We start from the raw sequence: 19,856 nt of genomic DNA, 5'->3' as shown, positions 1-19,856 counted from the left end.
GTTTTATTTAAGTCTATTTAAGCTCCATAGTTTAACATCTGCCAAATCCTGTAGTATAAATGAAACATGGGAGTGGATGTTTTTAAATGATGAGAGAGAAGTACTGTATTTTTAGAAACAGTTATTTCTCTGTCTGCCAACTTATAAATACATTGTTAATTCACGGAAAGTGGGTTCCTTATCTTATTACCATAACATTGCTCTTTTAACTCTATTTAATATGCAGAGAGAAGAAGAAATTGGTTAATATTACTTCCTTGACACAATACTGCATCGGAGCAGGTGCAACCACAGAAGAGTTATGAATACCAAGTAGAACAGCAGTAAGTTAGTAGGGGCATGTCATTTAAGACTGTGCTTTTGAATTCTACTGCATTACTGAAAACAGGCAAGGAAAATACTTGCTACTAGTCTGGTTAATATTTATATCCTACTATACAAACCATTGGTGTGACGGGATTTCAGTATTCAAAATACTAGATGTTATGGGATCAGTGCTAGAAGGTAAACAAATTGACTCTAAGATCACATCGTTCACAAATAATATTGTGCATATTCACATGCACAAAGCTTGGAAAAGTAGAATTTTCCATATGTCTCTGTCCTAAATGAAATACTTATTACCATCTTCCCTTCACACATCTCTCAGCAACTGCCTATTTAGAGATGGGATCTGTGTGAGAGGAAGGAAGGCTGATGTACTATTTTCTGCTATGCTCTAATCAAGAATGCAAAAATCTTATGTAGCCACAAGAATTGATTTAGCAAAGTCAGTACCATATTCTAATGTACAAAAGGCCTTCTCTCTCCCGTAAAATCTTTACATTTCACAGGTTGCCAATGAAATCTTCAAAATCAGTTGTGACTAACAGAATACCTGCAGCAGAAAGCCTAAAACAGTATCTTTGAGTCATTATCTGTCTCTCTGGGACATTAACTAGCATAACCGTGGATGATAGATTAAACATCAGCATTGTTAACTACAGCGTTGACAGAAAAGGAGGTCTGGAAAAACTGCAGTGGTACATCCTGTGGAATTACTTCATTTCATGAAGAACAGTCCCACATTTCCCTAGCCCTCTTCAGGCTGGAGCTCTGAACTACACAGTTTTGCTGACCTGACCTCTCTTCTGTGTTGAGAGTTCCGCAGGAGCTGCTGGCTTTTCTGCTCATCTTGATGGATAGTTTAGGATGTTGCGTTTTCTCTTGTTCTATGCCTCAGGATTGTTCAAACCCAGGAAATATTTTAACTCCTTTTGTGTCAAGAATAATAGGAGGTAAGTAGGGGAGAACATAAAATTTAGAAATTACTCTATAGCACCCTGCAGTGCTTTCAGGAAAACAGAAATAACCGACAGAACACTGTGTGACCACCCACCCATCCTCCATAAAAATGTTTTGTTTTAGGTTTTTCACTGGGAAAATTTCCATGAATTGCATTTTCCTTTAGAGGAAAAAAATAACGATCAAAATCTGATAGATAACATAGTGAAAACTGTGAATTATCTTGCCCACACTCACTGCCACAATCAGGGAGAAACTTCAAGTCATGCAGAGCTCAAGCCATAACCAAGAGCCCAAGGCCACCAGTATTTCTACCACATTTCTACCTCATTTCTACCACAAGCACTTCCAAAGGTTTTACTCTTCCTACTTCCCTGTACTTACTTTCCTCTACTCATTTCCAAAGTCAAAGCAAAGTAAATCCATCCATGCCATCTGTAAAGACTCAACACATTACCGTATAATCTGACACATTATTTCAGAGGCTGAATGTATGAGAAGATCATACTGTAGTCATGTTACAGGCTAATGTTTTCTTTAGAAATATTTGAAAGAAAAATGGAGAAAAAGGAATCATTCTTCAGCTAACTTCAAAAAGTATATCAAAAGCCAAAAGGGTAAAAACCTCCACCTTGAATAGTCATTGATAAAATCAAATATCAATAATAAAAAAAATACATCAGCACAATAAATTCTGAAAAATGGTTTATGAACTTTTTTAATGATTTATGAACTTTACCTCTCTAAACTCATGGCTTTCATTCAGTTCAAGTTGGTAGAAAATGAAAGTCGTTAGCAATGGTATACCCTTGGTAATGTATATGATCCTTGTCTGAAGAACCCAAAATTCAGTCAAGGTTCAGCACCTTCCCAGAAAAACAATGGATTTGCTGAAGTATCAGTGAAGGATATATTGCTTTCACTCAGTCCTATATGAAATGTGACCATTTTGCTTTGATTTTGAAGTTCTTCGGAAGTAGAAACAGTCAAATAAGAATAACAGTTTATTTGTTCTCTCTTCTCAGAGAGAAAAATAAATCTTTCTATTCTAAAGTTGATGTTATTCATATGGGCTCAACACAAAGAACCTATAGATTTGTATTTTCTAGAGACCAGATAATTTGAAATGGTAGCCAACTTTCTGTTGTCAACAGGTGACAAGGCTATTATACATATGTTATATGTACTCAGAACTAGCAGAAACTGACAATCTGAAAAAAAAAATCAAGGTCACTGTGAGAAAAGAGGTCCATAAAATTGCTCAGGCACTTAAAAAGTGACCATCCATCTTCAGTGGCTGAGCACGCTGATACTACTTTAAAGAAAAACTTATCTATATCCCCAGACTTCAGTAAATACATAGAATCCAATACTTGCTGTCAATGATGTGCCTTAACTATATATAAAAATGAAAAAATCTTTATACTCAATTGCTAATTCCCAGTCCAAACTGAATCTTTCATCCACATTTAAAACCTTTAGAAGGGAGGCCGATAACAAAAGCAGTGAGAGGCTTATAACTGCAATGATACTACTGGATACAGAATAATAACTGTGCAGATTAATCCCTAAATACCTTTAGGTAAACTAAATTTTTGGCCTAAGTACACAAAAATATCCTGAGTTGAAGCTAGTAACTAAAAATGGATCGATTTTGTTTGTAGTTCCTGCCTTTCTTCACCTTTGGCTACCTGAAACCTGTGCAGTGCAAACCTTAGAAATGCAGAGTCATTCGGGGGTTGGACCCGATGATCTCTTGAGGTCCCTTCCAACCCCTACAATTCTGTGATTCTGTGATTCGGTTTATCAGTTTCAGATAAATTTTGGAAACTTGCCTACCAATATGCATCACAAAGCTGGAGATTGATGTGTGGTCATTAGGCAGGGATGGTAAAAGACTTTATTGGAACCCACTGCATACTTCTGATTCATTTTACATTAGATCGGCCTCTTTCAGTGTACATTCTGTGGATCCAAATGACCTCTTTCCACTTCTACAGAGTCAGTGAAAGACAAACAAGAAAAGCAAAATTGTTGTCACCAGCACTGAATTTTCTGTGTAAGGGCTGACATTTGCTTCAGAAAATGTCTAGAGCTCTGCAGATGAAGAGAGATTCACAACAAATGTATTAGAATAAAATGAATATAGGCCTTTGAGTCTCACCCAGACCTTGACACCAGCGTCTCATCTCCACAGACTTCTGCTGCTGAAATGCTGCCCTGCTGGTGACTCTTTTCAAACCTGTCGGTCAGTTGATATGAATTTGATTTCAACAATATCTTTGCAGAGAAGATGGAAAGTGTGTGTATTTTCCTTCATTGTGTATAAAGAATATGAAAGCATTCTTTACGTTTCCTGTTTTCTTAGATTGCTAGATCTACGCAGATGTGAGTTTCCAAATCTCTTCAGAAATTTTCCGAGATGTTTTCATCCAAAAATTTCTAATTTTGTTTGGAACACCTTGGTTTCAGCAATGTTTTGTTGAATCCACAGTGTCGTTCTGAGGTAACCATGCCTGGCGTCCTGCTGAACTCACGTATGGGCCAATGGCTTCTGCCACCCTGGTACAAGGACAATATTCCCATCAAGTCCATTCAGAATAAACACATGGATGGCTTCTGCATTTCCTCTGTGCCACTGATATCCTCCTCAACTTCACTACCACTCTCAGTTTTGAAAGTGACAAGACTCTTTTTCTCTGCAGATGCGGGAATTTTATAATCTGTGAAATTATATATACATAAATGTGTGTATGTATAATATCTGTATATTATTATTATATTGTATTTACATTTTATTTAATAAATATGATGTGTGTACATGGATATATCTCCAATTAAAGAAAAAAAAAGCTAATAGGACAGAGGAGGGAAAGTGTTTCTTTTTTTGATATCAACTCTGTAATATTACTACTTGAACCGCTGAACATTCTGTTCATTTCCCAGGGGCATAGCACCTTCCGTTTCTTCAAGCAGCTCTATTTCTGTCTAACTTCCCAAGTCAGAGGTTCAGTGTAGGTCATTCCTCTAGTTATCACCCTTCTATGACTTCCCATCACTTTCCACATCAGGTTTAAAATCCTTATCTCCTTGGCACAAGCGACAATCTGCTAACATCCAAATTCTCATTCCCACTTTCTCTGTGTATTTTACCGTCCTTCCACAAAAAGAGTTCTTCTCCCTTTTTTTGCCTGGTTCTTTTTTTTATGCAAATAACTTTATTATTTATTCTGAAGCATCCTCAAGGCATCTTTCATGGAACCTTCTAGCAACATACCTGTAGAGGCATTTTACCTGGCCTCATTTCAGGACACTACTATAAGTACTGGGCACAACTCACCATGGCTGGCTACAAGTACTGCATAGAAACACAGGCTACACACTCTCTGGAATGTGATAGAGTCTTAAATACACATGCTTGCACTTTTAGTAATCCAGGATTCCACTCCTGTGCCAGAAATAGGCACAGGAATGCCTATTATACAGTGACTCTTAACACCTGTCCTCAGGATCTATAGCAAAAATACTGGACCCTGTGGTCTATGTTCATTCCCTCTTGTTGCAGCACCATGTAGGTAATGGAGTCCTCTCTGGAAGAGCAATGCAGTGGGTAGCTACATGCCCTATCAACATGCTTATGCAAAGGAAAATGGGCACAACAGACACAATAGGTTATTTACAAGAATCTCACAAACCTTTCATGGTATCCTGGTTATCAGGGATAGATTGTGCAACAGCAGCTGTGCTGCACTGTCTCTCCAGTTTGGGGTGTAAACAGCTGGGGACATCGACAAAGAGGGACCTCTATGTGAGTCTGCATATATACGTGGCATGGCTGTGGGCCATGGCTGTCAAAGCTGCTGTGTTTTAAACATCACCCTTGGTTCTATTAAGAAACTTCTGCCAATTAGTACGTGTGCTGTTCTATGACTTCTCTGGTTGATTATTTGCTACAAGAAATAGATCTGTAGACATCTTAACCATTTCTTACCATATGCGTAACTCAAATAGTCATACTGAAGTGTCATTCTTTCATTACAAAGTGCTACACTGAATGCACTTGCCATTCCAAGTATTTGACCCTTAAATATTTCCATCCTGGACCCAAGTAATGCTCCATAAAATCCTATATTCACTCTCCTGAAAAAGGCATTCCTTCACTGTTTTGCTCACACAGGTGTTTGACACATTAAGTGATTACGATGGGTTCTTCATTACTGACAATTTGTGGGGTTTAGCTGTTCATGGTTGAAGTCTGAGTCTTAGATGTTAGGGCCAGCAGATGGGCTGCAGATGGCATAGCTGCTGCCTTGAATTTAATAGTTACTGTAGAAGAAATTGCTGTGCTAGTTTGCAGCATGGTGGGAGTTTCAACTGTGATATCAGTCCTAAAACCTAACAAAAGTTGCTGTGATGTAGAAAGTTAAAGAAGCCTTGTTTTAGTAAATTTGTAGATTGTTTTAAAGTGAGACCTTCCCTCAATATTTTTCACTGTTGCTTAAATAAAGCAATGTATGATCCATTATATATCACATATACAGCACAATCAAATAAAGTATGCTTATAATGACTAGTCCTCACACTTCAGGTACTGATGCTTTCTCTTCCCTTAAATCAACTGACAATGTGGGGAGACAGCCAGCCAAGACACCACAGGAAAGTCCTTAGAAGTGAGTAAAGAAAGGTAGGGAAAGATGGAAGGAACTGTCAACTTCAGTTTGGAAATTGCATTTCTCCAAAGTGAACATTATCCAAAAAAAAAACTCCCCCTATACATCAGAACAATGATGAATGAATTGGAAAAGGAAAGGGGGCTGGAAGGAGGAACTGCTTCAACTGTGCTGTGAAAGAGCTGTGTGAGGCATCCTCATCTACTTTATCTTGCAAGCAGTTGCAAGTCTTGGCTTTGCCACAGTTCACTTTGTGCTTCGTTAGGCTTTATCACATCTGGACTGCTTCCAAAGGAGAGAGGGGAGGCAAGTCCACAAGAGTTCCAGACACAATTCATAGTGCCAGTGAAATCAAGACCTCCCACAGGTCTGTTGAACTCCCTTCTGCACAAAGACAACCCTTCTTTGCCATCCCTCAGAGTATGTTTCATGTTGCATTTTCTATTTCCAGCTTGTCTCCAATCAGAAAAAGAGCAATTCATATCCACCTGTTAATTCTCTTTAATGTGGATTTCCATGTATTATAAAAACCTCCTGAAAACAATAAAAACTCCTAGGCATGCTGAAAACAATTAGACCACCCCTAGCAGATGTATGAGTGCTTGGTGAAGTGAATATGCTTCTGGGTGTAGACCTATGACCAGTTCATGTTACTAGCTGCATCCATTTGAGGTATTCATGCGGTAAACAGATGTGAATCCTCAGCAGTGGAATTGCTAGAACGGTGAAACATTGCCACATAAAAAGTGTTCCTCTCGCACAGGGGCTTTCTCTCCTGGTCTGGAGGGCAGTTGTGCCCTGCCATCTTAATTATGTGACAGAAGCTTCCTATCTCTGATCTCTCTCTGTACAATTCAGTCACCAGAAATAGAAGCTCATAAAAAGCAATATTTGCATGACCTGTATTTCTTCTTCTACAGAATTCAAGCCATGTCATGTGCTTTAGTAACAAAGAAGGAAAAGGATGCAAAATTTGTTTTAAGAATCTCATGAACAGATGTTTCCCCTTCCACCATATTGAATATTGACCACTACACAATTAAGAGAGAAAGCTGTCAGCCCTACACTTCATTTTCAAACGCTCTGAAATGAGGGTACTAGGCTTTTGGTAAAAGCACTGTTGTCTGCATTTAACTTGCCTAGGAAAATTCCCTTCAGAGACAGCATCTGCTATCTAATCAGGTTTTGCCTTTCATGCAGTTTTCCTGTTGGAGCAAAGAGCAGGGAGATTGAACTAGCTGCCTCTCGTGACGTAGGAGCCTATAGCTCCATCCAAACTAGAAGCCAGAACCCCTGCTCGCCTCTGACTTCCACAGGGTTCTGCAAACCGGGACATGCCAGACCCTCCATGCTAAAACACTTACCCATACGTCTCACAGGTTGGATAAACCTTTTATTCTCTCTCTGTTCCTTCTGAATCTGTGGCAGATGTGACTCTTGGTTTCAAAGCAGGTTATTTTAATAAAGAGAACAATGGTCTTTTCAAGGCCATATATTGAAAACTTGAGAAAAGCCACATCAAAGCCAATTAGGAACCAGATGTTATTGATATGGATTGCCAACAAAATCAACCAGAAGTGAGAGCGCTGTGTGGTTTCATAGAACCATGCACCTGAATACTAAATCTATAGCTTTAGGCTCTCTGTGGCCTGGCAAAGCAAAAGTGTGAGGGTGAGATCTCTAGCACTGTTACCATATTTTGTCCAAGGCATACATACCTCTTGTGTGTGCAACGGTTAAACCCGTATGTGTGTAACACAAACACACATTTATTTTCTCAAGTAAATTTTAAATATATTCCGGAATACAAACACAAAAATGGGAAAAGAAAGCAAAGTGTTCATACCATGAAATGCAGCAATGTGATCCTCCAATATGGCCACTGTTTATAAAATCATTAGGCAGTGAGCTTGTAGGGGAGCACATTATACAAATGTATATACAGTCTTCAAGTTTAAACCGATCATTATATTTTAACTGGAGCTAAAGGAATCATAACGAGTAGATTTTGAGTTTTATAAAGAATAACAAGAATCTCCTGCTTTGGGATTCATACTTCATTTCTTTTCAGTCTTCTACAGCTATAATCAGAGGGTTTTTTTTTTTGCATAAACATATGCATACACAGCAGACCTTCAGCAAACTTTAAAATCTCTATGTGCTCAAAACGAAGTACCAAAGAGAATGAAATAAAACTTACTTTTATATGACACATTTCCTACTCAAGTTATCCTACAGCACTTTCAAATAATAAGTTGGAAGCTGTAAGTGGAGTCATGCAGCAGTTGTTAGTTCAAACACAGGCCTAGATGTCAGAACTTATTTTGGTAAAAAGAAGAAAGTGCTAGTCAAAACCAGAAGTTTCCTTCTCATTCTTTCCATAATGTCCATTAGCTCTTTAAATCTCACCTGGCAAAAGCAGAAGAGTTCATCTGGTAACTTATGTTGCCAGATGTTCACTGTTGGTTTAAAAACTCTTTAAAACCATGTGTACAGAGATGCTCACAGACACTTCTATGCACACAAATGTCTAAAAGGTAAATCAGAGCAAACCTTAACTTTTAATCAAGGACCAGACAATTCACTCTCCTTCTCAGTAACACAATGCTCACTTAGGGAAGAAGAATACAAGGAAATCCCTGCATATCCAGCTAGTGGAACTTCCGTTTTACATCCACAATCACCAAACTTTGTGCCAGTCTGCTAGGCTTCTCCTGCCTGCAGTGTTAGCCCACATTAAGAAATACTCATTCCTCAGGCACTTATGCCTGAAGGAACTATTTGCAATTCCCAGTAATTTCCACAGGAGTTACATCTGTGTATATAAAACCAGTTCTGGAGTCTGGCTGTTTTGCTAATAAATTCCTCTAGATGTGTAAAATGTAGCACTGTTGTTTGTAAGTCAGAACTCTTACATAAAATAATAGGACCAGCAACCACTAAATCTAGACATATTTCAGAAAGTGGCAAGTTTTCCCAGGAATCTGAAAGGCCAGACAAAAGCACAGAGGGTCTTCTTCACCTGCCTCCACAAGACACAATTTTAACTACAACAGGGTTCTAATGGCTTGTCTGTTTTCTTTTCCATTCTTACAGAATTAATATCCTTCATTAGACCAACTAATACTCTGCTAAAAAAGAAAGATGGATTTAAAAATGCCTCCTGGGGCCAAAAGACCAGAACAACTGTCAAACCCTGTCCATACAGTGGACTCTAATAGAAATCCTGACATCAGATCAACAGCAGGCAGATGGTGGAAAGCAAAAACAGAGAAGGACATGCTTCAGAAAAAAAAAAAAAGAAAAAAAAAAAGAATGATGGAAATGAGAATCTTTTTCAACCAGTGTGAATTCACTGACTTTGAAGCAAATGCTCCAAGGTAACATCAAGGTAAGTGGGAGGCTACACTTGAGGTCTGCTTCTTTTGTCAGTTGAGTATTATTCTCTTGTAAGTAGCTATAAAACAGACGCTGGTGACAAATAATTTTAAAAAATTGTGGGGTTGGCAGTATTTCAGTGTTCAAGAAACAGGGGCAATGGCCTGGACAAGTTAAAAGTAGCTGAGGTAACTGTTCTTCATCACTGAAACATCAGTCTGGTGCATGGAACTGGGGAATAAACAGGGGAGACATGCTGATGACATGAGGAAAATCCAAAGACTGGAGAAGTAGGCTAAGTCTTTCTTCTTATCGCAATGGTAAAAACTGCTGCAATTTCTGTGGTGCTGTGGAAGGTAAAAAGGATTTTTCAGTAAGGCCACCAACACCAGGAGAGGAGCATTTCACAGCATTTGACCCCATCACATGCTAGGAAGATGTTACTCATTTGCTTAAAAGTCGTGTCCTGATGCAATTCAGACAAGAAATATGAGCAATCAAGTAAGCAGTCAAACAAGGGCATGCAGGCAGAAGAACCAAGCATGAAGGAGCTGGAACAATGGGGGATTACTGTCTGCCTTCCTCTTCACCCCCCTCCACCTGAATTCCTTCTGCTGTGGGGCTGTAGGCAGCACTGTTTTGACTCATGTGACCCTCTGCAAAGCAGCACCTTCAAGAATTCAGACAGATCGATGAAAACCATGACCTTTTCTTCCAGTCTTTATTTTTAGCCATCCTTGTGCCCTTCACCCAATCACTGCATGAATAACAACAGCTGAAGAGTCATGCTAAATGGCAGGCTGCTATCTATCTGAAATGTGGCAGAATTGCTCTTCACCTTGCCAAAAAGAAAAAAATATATTTGAATAATTCATTGAAAGGTTTGACCAACTGACCAGTGTCCCTGCTCTCTCTTGTCCCCTGCCTGCGTTTGAGGAAGGAAAGTGAGTTCTCTGTGCACTTTCTTCTCACATCCTGCCAGCAGAAAGCCCTGCTTGCAAGCTGAATTGACTTGACTGTAGTAATATCGTTCTGCTGAGACAAGAGCAATGATCAGCACAACAGCACTGTTAAAAATGTTATAGGCTTCATAAAAACAATCACATCAGCTATAAAACGGTAGGTGATCATGACTGCTGCACCGCTCCCATCATAACTTAGCTTGACTTGTCTGGATGGAGAAACAAATTATAGACAATTCCCTTTTCTTTCCCCCATTACCGTGCAAAGTGCTACAATGTCCCTATTCCCTTCTAGACCTCTGATGCTATAAAGATAGAACAACGATTTTAAAAGACAGGAGATGAGATTTGGGGTTGGAAAATGGCTGCACGGTGTTACAAGGTCTGTTAAAAAGTAGAACTAAGTAATAGCCAGCATATTTTTAATGTTCATGAGAACCAGCAATAGTATTGTGGATAGCTCATCAGTAAGGAATGGATTGAGCAACTCCATTTAAGACTAAACATCTGCATTTTTTCTAGGTAAGGCTCCCTCTGTTTAAAACCACCAGTAGTTCACAATCAGGTCCTGTACAAATGTTGTCTGAAAGGCTTACACTGGTATATAACTACCATTGCAATCCTCTCTCATACTCTACACCTGTATACACTGCATAAGGCATTAGATCTTAGTAATTAGAATATCAGTCATTCAAGCAAGACTCTGCTTGACTTAGGTCAGAAAAAAAAAATGAGTGATGTTGTCACTCAGAGAGCTGAGGGAGCTTTCAGTTCAGAGTGATGCAGGACTCTCCAGCAAGGTCTGTTCAGGTAAGAGAATTTGTCTGCTACAATGACAGCTCTGCAAATAACTGATATTCCAGAGGGCTATCCAAAAGAAAAAGAGACAAAGAAGCAGTTTAGTCTTTCTCAAACCAGACTTCCTTTGCTGTCTTTTTGTTTTCCTTGCTGAAAGTAAAAGCCCAGAAAAAAAAATGCTGTATATTAAATGGAACAGCCCAAGAGGTCCCATACTAAATGTGCTGATTGAGCTGAACTGCATAAAAGGCAAATAAAGTGCACAGCAGTGTTTACAAAGTACGAGCGAGAAAACAGCTTTCCCTTCCACCCATAGTGAAGAACTTTGCTAGGTTTTTCTCCTGCCTGAAGAGACTTGAGTGGATGTTGCTGCTGCTGAGAGCGTGGGCTAGCCATCAGGCTACAGCACAGGGCGGGGAAAGGGAAGCAAGGAAGGGAAATGGGTATTGATCCTCCCTTATTCTACTTCTTTTAAATAATTTAATAAGCACTGGAGTAGTAACAGCTACTCAGTGTCCCCAGCCTCACATATCCCTTGCTTGGCCTCCCTTTTAATTAAAGTACCTTTAGCACGATTCCCCCACCCCCCCCAAATTATCCAGAACATTAATGCATTTTTTTCTATTTCTTACACTTGCTCTTCTGACTTTTGAGTTACCTCAAATCCCAAATATTAAAGATTTATTGATCTAACAACTGCATGAGATGCACACCAAATTTACAAGAAGACAGTTAAAGATGTGACACAGGAAAGATAACACAGGAAAAGATAACACACAGGATAGCACAGGAAAGATAACATTATCCAGAAATTAAAAATTTGCATGTAAATATTATCTGTGGCAGGGGGAGAAACACAATCTAAGTACAAGATACCATTCAGATTAGTTATGTGTCTTATAGAAAGAGTAGGGTTTTTTCCTCCTTAAATTCTCAGTGTCGGGCACTATTATTATAGTAAGAAATAAACATAAAGGCTTCAGATGGAGGGAGACAACAAATAATAGAGTTTAGAAGTTTCTAAAATAGATATTCCTCATACTGTAATTCAGGTAAGTTGGTTCACATTTCTTGAATATCAGGACTTTGAAACCAAAGCCTTTTCTTGTTGATAAGTAGTGAGTCATGACTTTTGAATGACAGCAAGCTGCAGTGTCTAGGCCTGATGGCTCCTAAGACAGTAAATTTTAGACCTGTCACTGATCTGAAGGAGGGTATTTTCAGTCCTAGGCCTTTGGGAGGGGAAAACTGGACATGCTGACATCACTGTGAACGATGCTATAGAAGAAACAAGGCAAAACTGAAATTCCACATTTGGGAGAAAGTGAGAAACATTTTTTGTGGTCTGGTATTTTAACAGTGATTTATTGCAATGATGCCTATTTGAAAGAGACACATCTTTGATGGAAACGTATTAGTAAAGAGATTTGCATCTTTATAGGATAGATTTATATCTTTATATCTTTAAAGGATCATAATGACATAGGTTTCTCAGACATGTAACTGGCTATTATGCCATATGCTGGTATAACAATGATTTTTAGAAAACATTACCTTTGTGCTCAGAAACATAAAAATCCAAAATATTTTGGAAAATAGCTAAAAGAGTTTAGGACACAGTGCTCAACAGCGCTGATCATTCACTACTCTATACAGCTTACAGTTGAAAGCCTTGGGGTTTGGTGTAAAATGTTACAATGTGATTTGAAACATTACTCCATTTGCAGAACTGAGGTGGATGAGCCCTCACAAGAGGAGTTGTTTTAACATGATTTGCTGTATTCTTTCACAGAATGAATCCTTTGTAATAGTGTTTTCACAGTTTGCTGCCCCTGAATTGACCCTCCCTAAGCTCACCCTGATTGTTTGAATATAAAAACCTGTAACACTGTGCCATAGCCTTTTTGTCAGTGGTCCACAATACATGGACAGGGCAGAGAGGGTGTCTAGGGGGAATCAGTTCGGAGTCTTCTCTCAGCAAGCTCAGCAGACCTCAAACCTCTGGAGCACAGCCCACGACAATATGAATGTGAACTGGAGGATTGTTTTTCAAAGACAAATATCCACCTCCCTTTTCAATGTTTTGAAAAGTTAAAGTTTTATTCTTTATCAGCGTAAGATTATATTGCAAAAAATTGTTTTCATTGCAAAATATAGAAGCACAGTTTTCCAGTGAACTCTCCTCCTTTCAATGCCTCTTAATTGGGATGAGGGAAGATTTGAACCTTCTTTGCCTCTTATCTTTTTTTTTTTTTTTTAAATACGCCTTTATGAAATATTCTAACTAGACAAAAACGGGTTCAGGCCTAGGACACCCATAACGACTGTGGAAGCTTTTCTTTCTAAGCCCCCCTTAGCAGGAACACAACAGCAGATGATGTGAGTTAGTCCCAAATGCAAATTCCAGTCCTGTCATAGCGAAATCCATCTGGCTTCTTGAATTTTAAACTTACACCACTGGAAAGGCCAAGGATGGGGGTGCTGTACTACCCGTACAGCCTGAGCACATAGCTCCACCACCCCACAAGATGACGTGACAGGCACACCCCTAGCCCTCTGCTGTAAGTCTGCTCAGGCTGTGTCTGGAAATGGGCAATGTACAATGGGGGCTGGCACTGCCAGAGCTCGCTCAAGACCTCTTCAAATTGTGGACATCAACTTAGAGCCAGGCAACAGATCTTCCTCATCCTACTGTTACAGGGAAAGACAACGAAAGACAACTGAAGTCTCTGGAATTAACAAAGTAAGCACTTTAATTACTATTTTTTTTTTCCTTCACATAAAATCTGTGCAGTTTTAATTTGGAAATTCAGCTCTGATTAAGAATTTTCTTCTCTCCTCTTCCCCCCATCTGGCTGTTCATTGCTGACTCTCCTTCCAGCTGAGAACAGTAACTGGCACATCACCACCCACAGAGACTCTCTAATGATCCAGGGGAAATCTAATCACACCGTACCATCGCATAAATAACAGCAGTTGGTCTGTGACTTACTGAGTCCTAGAGAGGGCCAAAATCTGAGCTCCCAATATTCAGCGTTAGTTGTTTGGGGTTTTAATTTTTTGTTTCTTTTTCAGTAATAGAACTATTTTCATTCCTTCATTTCACCTACTGAGTCAGTCTGAGACATCATAATGGCCCATAAAACTACCATCTGGGACATAAAATCTCAGGTTTCTGCACATGAACAAATTCTGCCACCTTTTGTGGCAGAACTTCCCCTGCTATGCTGTGCTCTGTTTAGCCCAGGGTGTTACAGAGTAAGACTGTGTCTGTAGACAAGCTACTCTCTCATGGTAGCACAGCAGCACGGAAGTTAAAGCCTATGCTGTTTATTCTCCGCCAATATTTTAATTTAATGTAAATTAATTGATTTCTCAGAAAAATTCCTATTCAATGCACACATGAGAACAAGCAAACACACACACAAAAATCCTACTTATATATGCTCTGCTTACATATCCATGTCTGAAATGTTGTGCTGTTGTAATATACAAAAAATATAAAAGGAAATCAGGCACTCAAATAGCACCAGCAAAGTACAAGGGTGATTTTTCCTTTTGCCGGGAGGCTATTGTTGACATCAAGCTGTGCTGAATCAGGAGAATAATGGTACCCAGAAACCAATAGATCCTGCACTTCAAAAGTGCCCATCCTTCTGAGAAGCCACGACATCCCTTAGCTATGCGGAGAATTGAGGATTCAGTTCTGCTCAGGATGAGGTAATGAAAGCATTAACCCTAAGCAAAAAGAAAACTTACAGTATGGAACGACAGAAAAGAAAAATTCTCCTGTAGATATCTTTTTGTGGCATCAGAAACTAAATGAGGTTTATGATAGCTACATGAAAATAAAACAAAACACCTTCACAGAGCTTGTGTCATTCAACTCCTCCTTTTCCTCCTTGCTTTCATTTTAGACAAATGAAAGCTTTGGTTTAAAACCTTAGGGGATACATTTAACCAATTCTGCCTTACTGCCTCAACTTACAGCTGTTACTCCATCTGAAAACTAAAATCCTTCCTAAGACTGGTTATCAAATTGGTTATCAGATATGTAATTAACATCTAAAGTATTCATAGATTTTTTGTTTATCAAAACATCATAAATATGTGTTCAATAATTGTGTTAAAATATTTTAAGATATATCAAAACAAACATTTAACTAATTTCAGTCCCTGTCTGGAGGACACTGGAAGCAGCAAATCGTCTTGTGTGAGATTATAAATTGGTATGAGACTACCAATGCCAACACCAAGTGTGAGACCAACAAATACAAACTACTAAAAAAAGCACTCTAATACTATGACTTTAAAGCAGCAACAACAAAAAAATGGTTACTAATTGCCATTTCAAACTGAACATGATCTAATTAATATCTCCCTCTCCCTTGCTTTCTTTTTTTCCTTGAAAAGGAAGAAGAAAATTGTAATATAGCTCCTGGTGCAGCATTTCATGGATACTGCTGAATTTTAAGAACTGAAATGGGTCAGTATTGCCCTTAAGAGGAAGCTAATGCAAGTAAAGCATGATTATAACCGAGAGGGTCAAAGGCCACAGAGGCAAATTTTTGTAGAAATAGATAATGTATTTGATGAGGAACAGCTGATATGCTTGGGGGAAAAAAAAATCAGGCTCAGAGTCCCATAAGCAAGCACTAGTATAGTGTAACAAAGAAAGAAGCAAGTGCAAGTTATGTCGATTAAGCTGGCAGTGAAGATGGGAAGATTGCCCTGTAAAAGGATGAAAAAGATCACAGGAGAAAAACAGGAAGCTGCAGATCAGCTCGAATCTGGTCGTGGCACAGGAGCCTCTGAATATGCTCTATTTGCACAACTTTCATGCCCGTTTCACATTGAGGGGTCTGGTGAAGGCAGGTGCAGCATCAGGTGCAGCTCACCAATGGGCTTTAAAAGGGCAAGCATAGTCAGGAGACAGTGGGATTCATTCTGCTGAGATGCTGTGATATTTTGAGGTTTGCTTTCATCTGTCTGCTCTTAGCCATTGAGGCCACTGGTCTGAGCTGAAGGTAACTGCTTCCAAAACTTGGCAAAGAGTGATGTTGTTTTGGTCCCTGGTCCTTGCACAGGTGAGGCAGAGGAGGTTGCCAAAACACATCCCACAGAGGGGATTCTTGCATGAACTTGTGGATTTACTGCTTTCAGGAAGAAATAGAGCTGCACAGATTTCCACATAGGCTTAAAAATGAATCAAAGCTATGATTTCTGCTTTAAAAATTCAAGTCAGGCTTTTATGTATTTTGGAAAACATGGGATACAAGAAAGTGAACTGCAAAGTATAATTCTAAGCCTAAACTTTAAAAAAAAAAAAAAAGGTAATTTTATTGCTTACCCAGAACAGCCAACACATATACCAGATGACAGAGATGAGGATTCAACATTCACAGCAAGATCACATTTTCACAATCCTGGATGTAATGTTGACCTTAAAATGTACTCTCCCTCTCTGAGCCACTTCTGAGTTAATAGTTTATGCTAAGTCTGGATGTGTTGCTTTAGTGTTTTGTTTTAGTTTTTAATACAGGGGCAGCCTGAATGACCAGCAACTTCATTAACTCAGGGCATACAGACACAAATGTTCTAAGTGGCTTCCTCTGGAGACAAGTGTTTGGGAATCTCAAAGTTATCTGCTATCCCAACTCCTGATCCATCAGGATTTGGGGAAAGTAAGACTGTAAGGTAACATTGGAGCTGAAAACTCTCTCTCCCTCTTTCTTATTCAGCCTGCTGGCTGTTTCATTGCTACCTAGTGTGAACAGGTCCCCTTACACAGGGCTTTTAAACTTTAGATGAGATATCGGTAATACAAACACTATGTGAACATAGGATTTCTGGTAGTTCATTCGAGTTCTGCAGGGGCTGCAATCTGTTCATTATTGATGCTGATGACAGATTTGGTAGTGAGATGTTTTGCTCAGACATATCTATGAAAAGACATGTTCCTTCCTTACTTTCCTCCCACCATACAAGATAGCAGGATGTTGTAGCATGTTGTGAAGCTGTGCACTATCCGTCATCGGAGGTCTTTAAGAACAGGCTGAAGAAACATTTGTTCAGAATGATAAGGAGACAGACAGATTCGGCCTTGCAGAAAGGTGATGGATTTGACTTTGCTGCCTCTGGGCTATATTGAAGTGCCTGTGAAGTCAGTGTCAAATACACTATAATGGTCTGTCTTCTTTAACAGTTAAAATATTAATTAGCACAAAATCTAATTGACAAGCTGGAGCTGAATGGGGGAATTAGCTAATAACGTATGATTAAACAACAGTAAGCAAGGTCATTGCTTGACTAAATATTCAGTAATCAGTGATTAGATTTTGTTGGTCGATCTCTTTAAAAGACCTGATTGGAGATGACCTCTTTCTTTTAGATTAAACATCTGCTCAGGCTGAGTTACTATTGATCAAGAAGCTGACCTTACTACCAACACTGGTGTTCCTACATTACTAATCTCTTTGCATACTCTGTGCACGTAGTCGCTGGAAAACTTCAAAGAGATTCGATCAAGTCGATGATTGCTTAGTTAATTAACAGGGTGCCATTTTTTGGTGGGCTTAAGATACAGAGTAGGAAAAGGTGCTTTGCAAATAGTCAAAGCACAAGAATGACATTAGAGAGGCTTTTAGCTAGCTCAGAGCTCCAGCTACCTTCTCCATATAGTTCATATGACCATGTGATAATGAGCAAAAATTTGTCTTTACGGCTTAAGTTCATACGTCCTTATGTCTACTCATTTCCCAGCAGTTACACTCCTCTTAGGCTGCACAATACCCTAAAAGTAGTTAATAGAAGTCTTCAAGCACATCCTCCAAAATTTTGCTGGAACTCTTCCTCTAGAAGGTAAAACACTAATTCTTTTTTTTGGTGAAAGCTATGCACCAGGCACACAGTCCCAAGGTTTTATCACCTTCAGAAGAGTGCTGTCTTGTCTACATGTTAAATGACACATTCTCAGAAACTATTTTCTTGGTCTGTCTTTGTGCAGACAGACTTTGCAAACTCCCTTTCTAAGAACCAATAGGGTTAAGTTAGTCAGAGTATAAGGTATACTTGAATTTAGAAAAAAAAAAAAAAACTCACAGGGCTATATAAAATCTCAGTTCCACAGATCATGGAGCTGCAGTGAGAATCAAGTTAAAACACCACAGAAGCCTGTTTAGTATAAGGAATTTCACCAATCATGTACAAACTCTGCCACTGAATTTGCTCTCATTTATTGGGGTACTTAAGGAATAATTCCACCAGTTGCAACAACTCAGCTGTGACCATATAAATTATGCATAATGGGACATAGTTAACTTTATCTGTCTGAAAGTTTTACACTGAATTCATCCACGGTCTACGAGCATCTGCTATGGAAATATACTCTTTGGCCTTTTCTAGATTTACACCAGAGAACTTAGAGCACTTGCAGCAAATGTTTGGTGTAAAACATGGACACAGGCAGACAAAAACACTTCAAGTGTCAAACTAGCTAGGTCGTTCTCTGCGTTGGGTTACCAGAACATTTAACCTTGAGCAGCTTTTTTATTATTATTATTTATTTGTATTTTTTATTTAAGATACGACATGGCTGAAATGTTTCAGCTAGTCTTTTCATAGTCTTTTCATTCTACCTGAAAGCATAAAGTGAACATTCAAAAGCTGCCATTTCAATTTCCTTTACAGAGTTGCACCTCTCCCCAGCCCCCCTTTTTTTTCCATGGTTTTCTTCAAATGGAGTTCCAAATTTCTAGCCGGTACAATCATATAAATTATTGTATTATCGTAGTAGTAATTATATATCCAAGCAAGATTTAGAGGTCAGTACTAAAAATAAATAAATAAATCTTATTTAAATGGTCTACAGAGAGCATTCTTCTTAATGGTTATTATACGGTTATTCTTCTTAAGCAACCTGAAATACAAGGGGGAAAAAAATAGGAAAGCTACAATCTTGAGAAGCAGAGTACTGCAGCTCAAATCCGGTTTCATGCTCAGGCTCTGGATCAGCCAGCTGTCTGCTCTTCTTTTGTGTATCTCTAGATTCAGTCTTTTTAAAAAATTACTGTGGAGCTTACCAGAATCAAGCAGTCATAAAAACTGTACTTCTCTTTGACAGCAAAGTGATGATAACAACAAGTTTGAAATTAATTTTTCAGAACTGAAATGATCGATACTCATGGCATGTTTAAGATAAAAATCAGATGGATATTTGTTGATATCAGTATACAGCTTTCCAAGTGAGTAATGTGGTGATCAAAATGAAGAAAGAAAAGACAGATTAGGGCTCTTTTCAAAATAGTTCTTCTCAGATTACTGAAGTTACTGGCTTTGGTGACAGATAAGTCTCACAACATCATATAGGGACAACGGCAAAGTTTACCAGGTCATGGCAACCTCTGCTTTAACAATGTATGGTTATAATGAACTACTTGCAAAAGGTCAAAAGTAATAATAGTTTGTCTTTACAGTGCCAGTTTCTCTGCGATTTGCATTTCAACAAAAAGATACTCCCATATTTCTCTAGGTATAGGTTTATTAAGAGACCAGTGGGGATTGTGGTCCACCCATTGCCAAGTGTAGTGCACATTCCCACTGGAGATGTGTGAAGATATCTGCAGAGCATATTCTCTGTGCTTTTGCACAGATATCCTGGCTGTACCTGCATAACCTCTAGTCAGAAGCTAGCGTTGCCTCCTTGAGACTCAGCTAGATGGCATATGATGAACATGGCAGGGCACAGCATGTTTTCTCCAGGCAA

This window comes from Anser brachyrhynchus (assembly GCF_964034855.1).
Source record: "Anser brachyrhynchus genome assembly, chromosome: 2".
In the NCBI taxonomy this organism is placed as follows: Eukaryota; Metazoa; Chordata; class Aves; order Anseriformes; family Anatidae; genus Anser; species Anser brachyrhynchus.
This window is presented reverse-complemented; position numbering follows the sequence as displayed.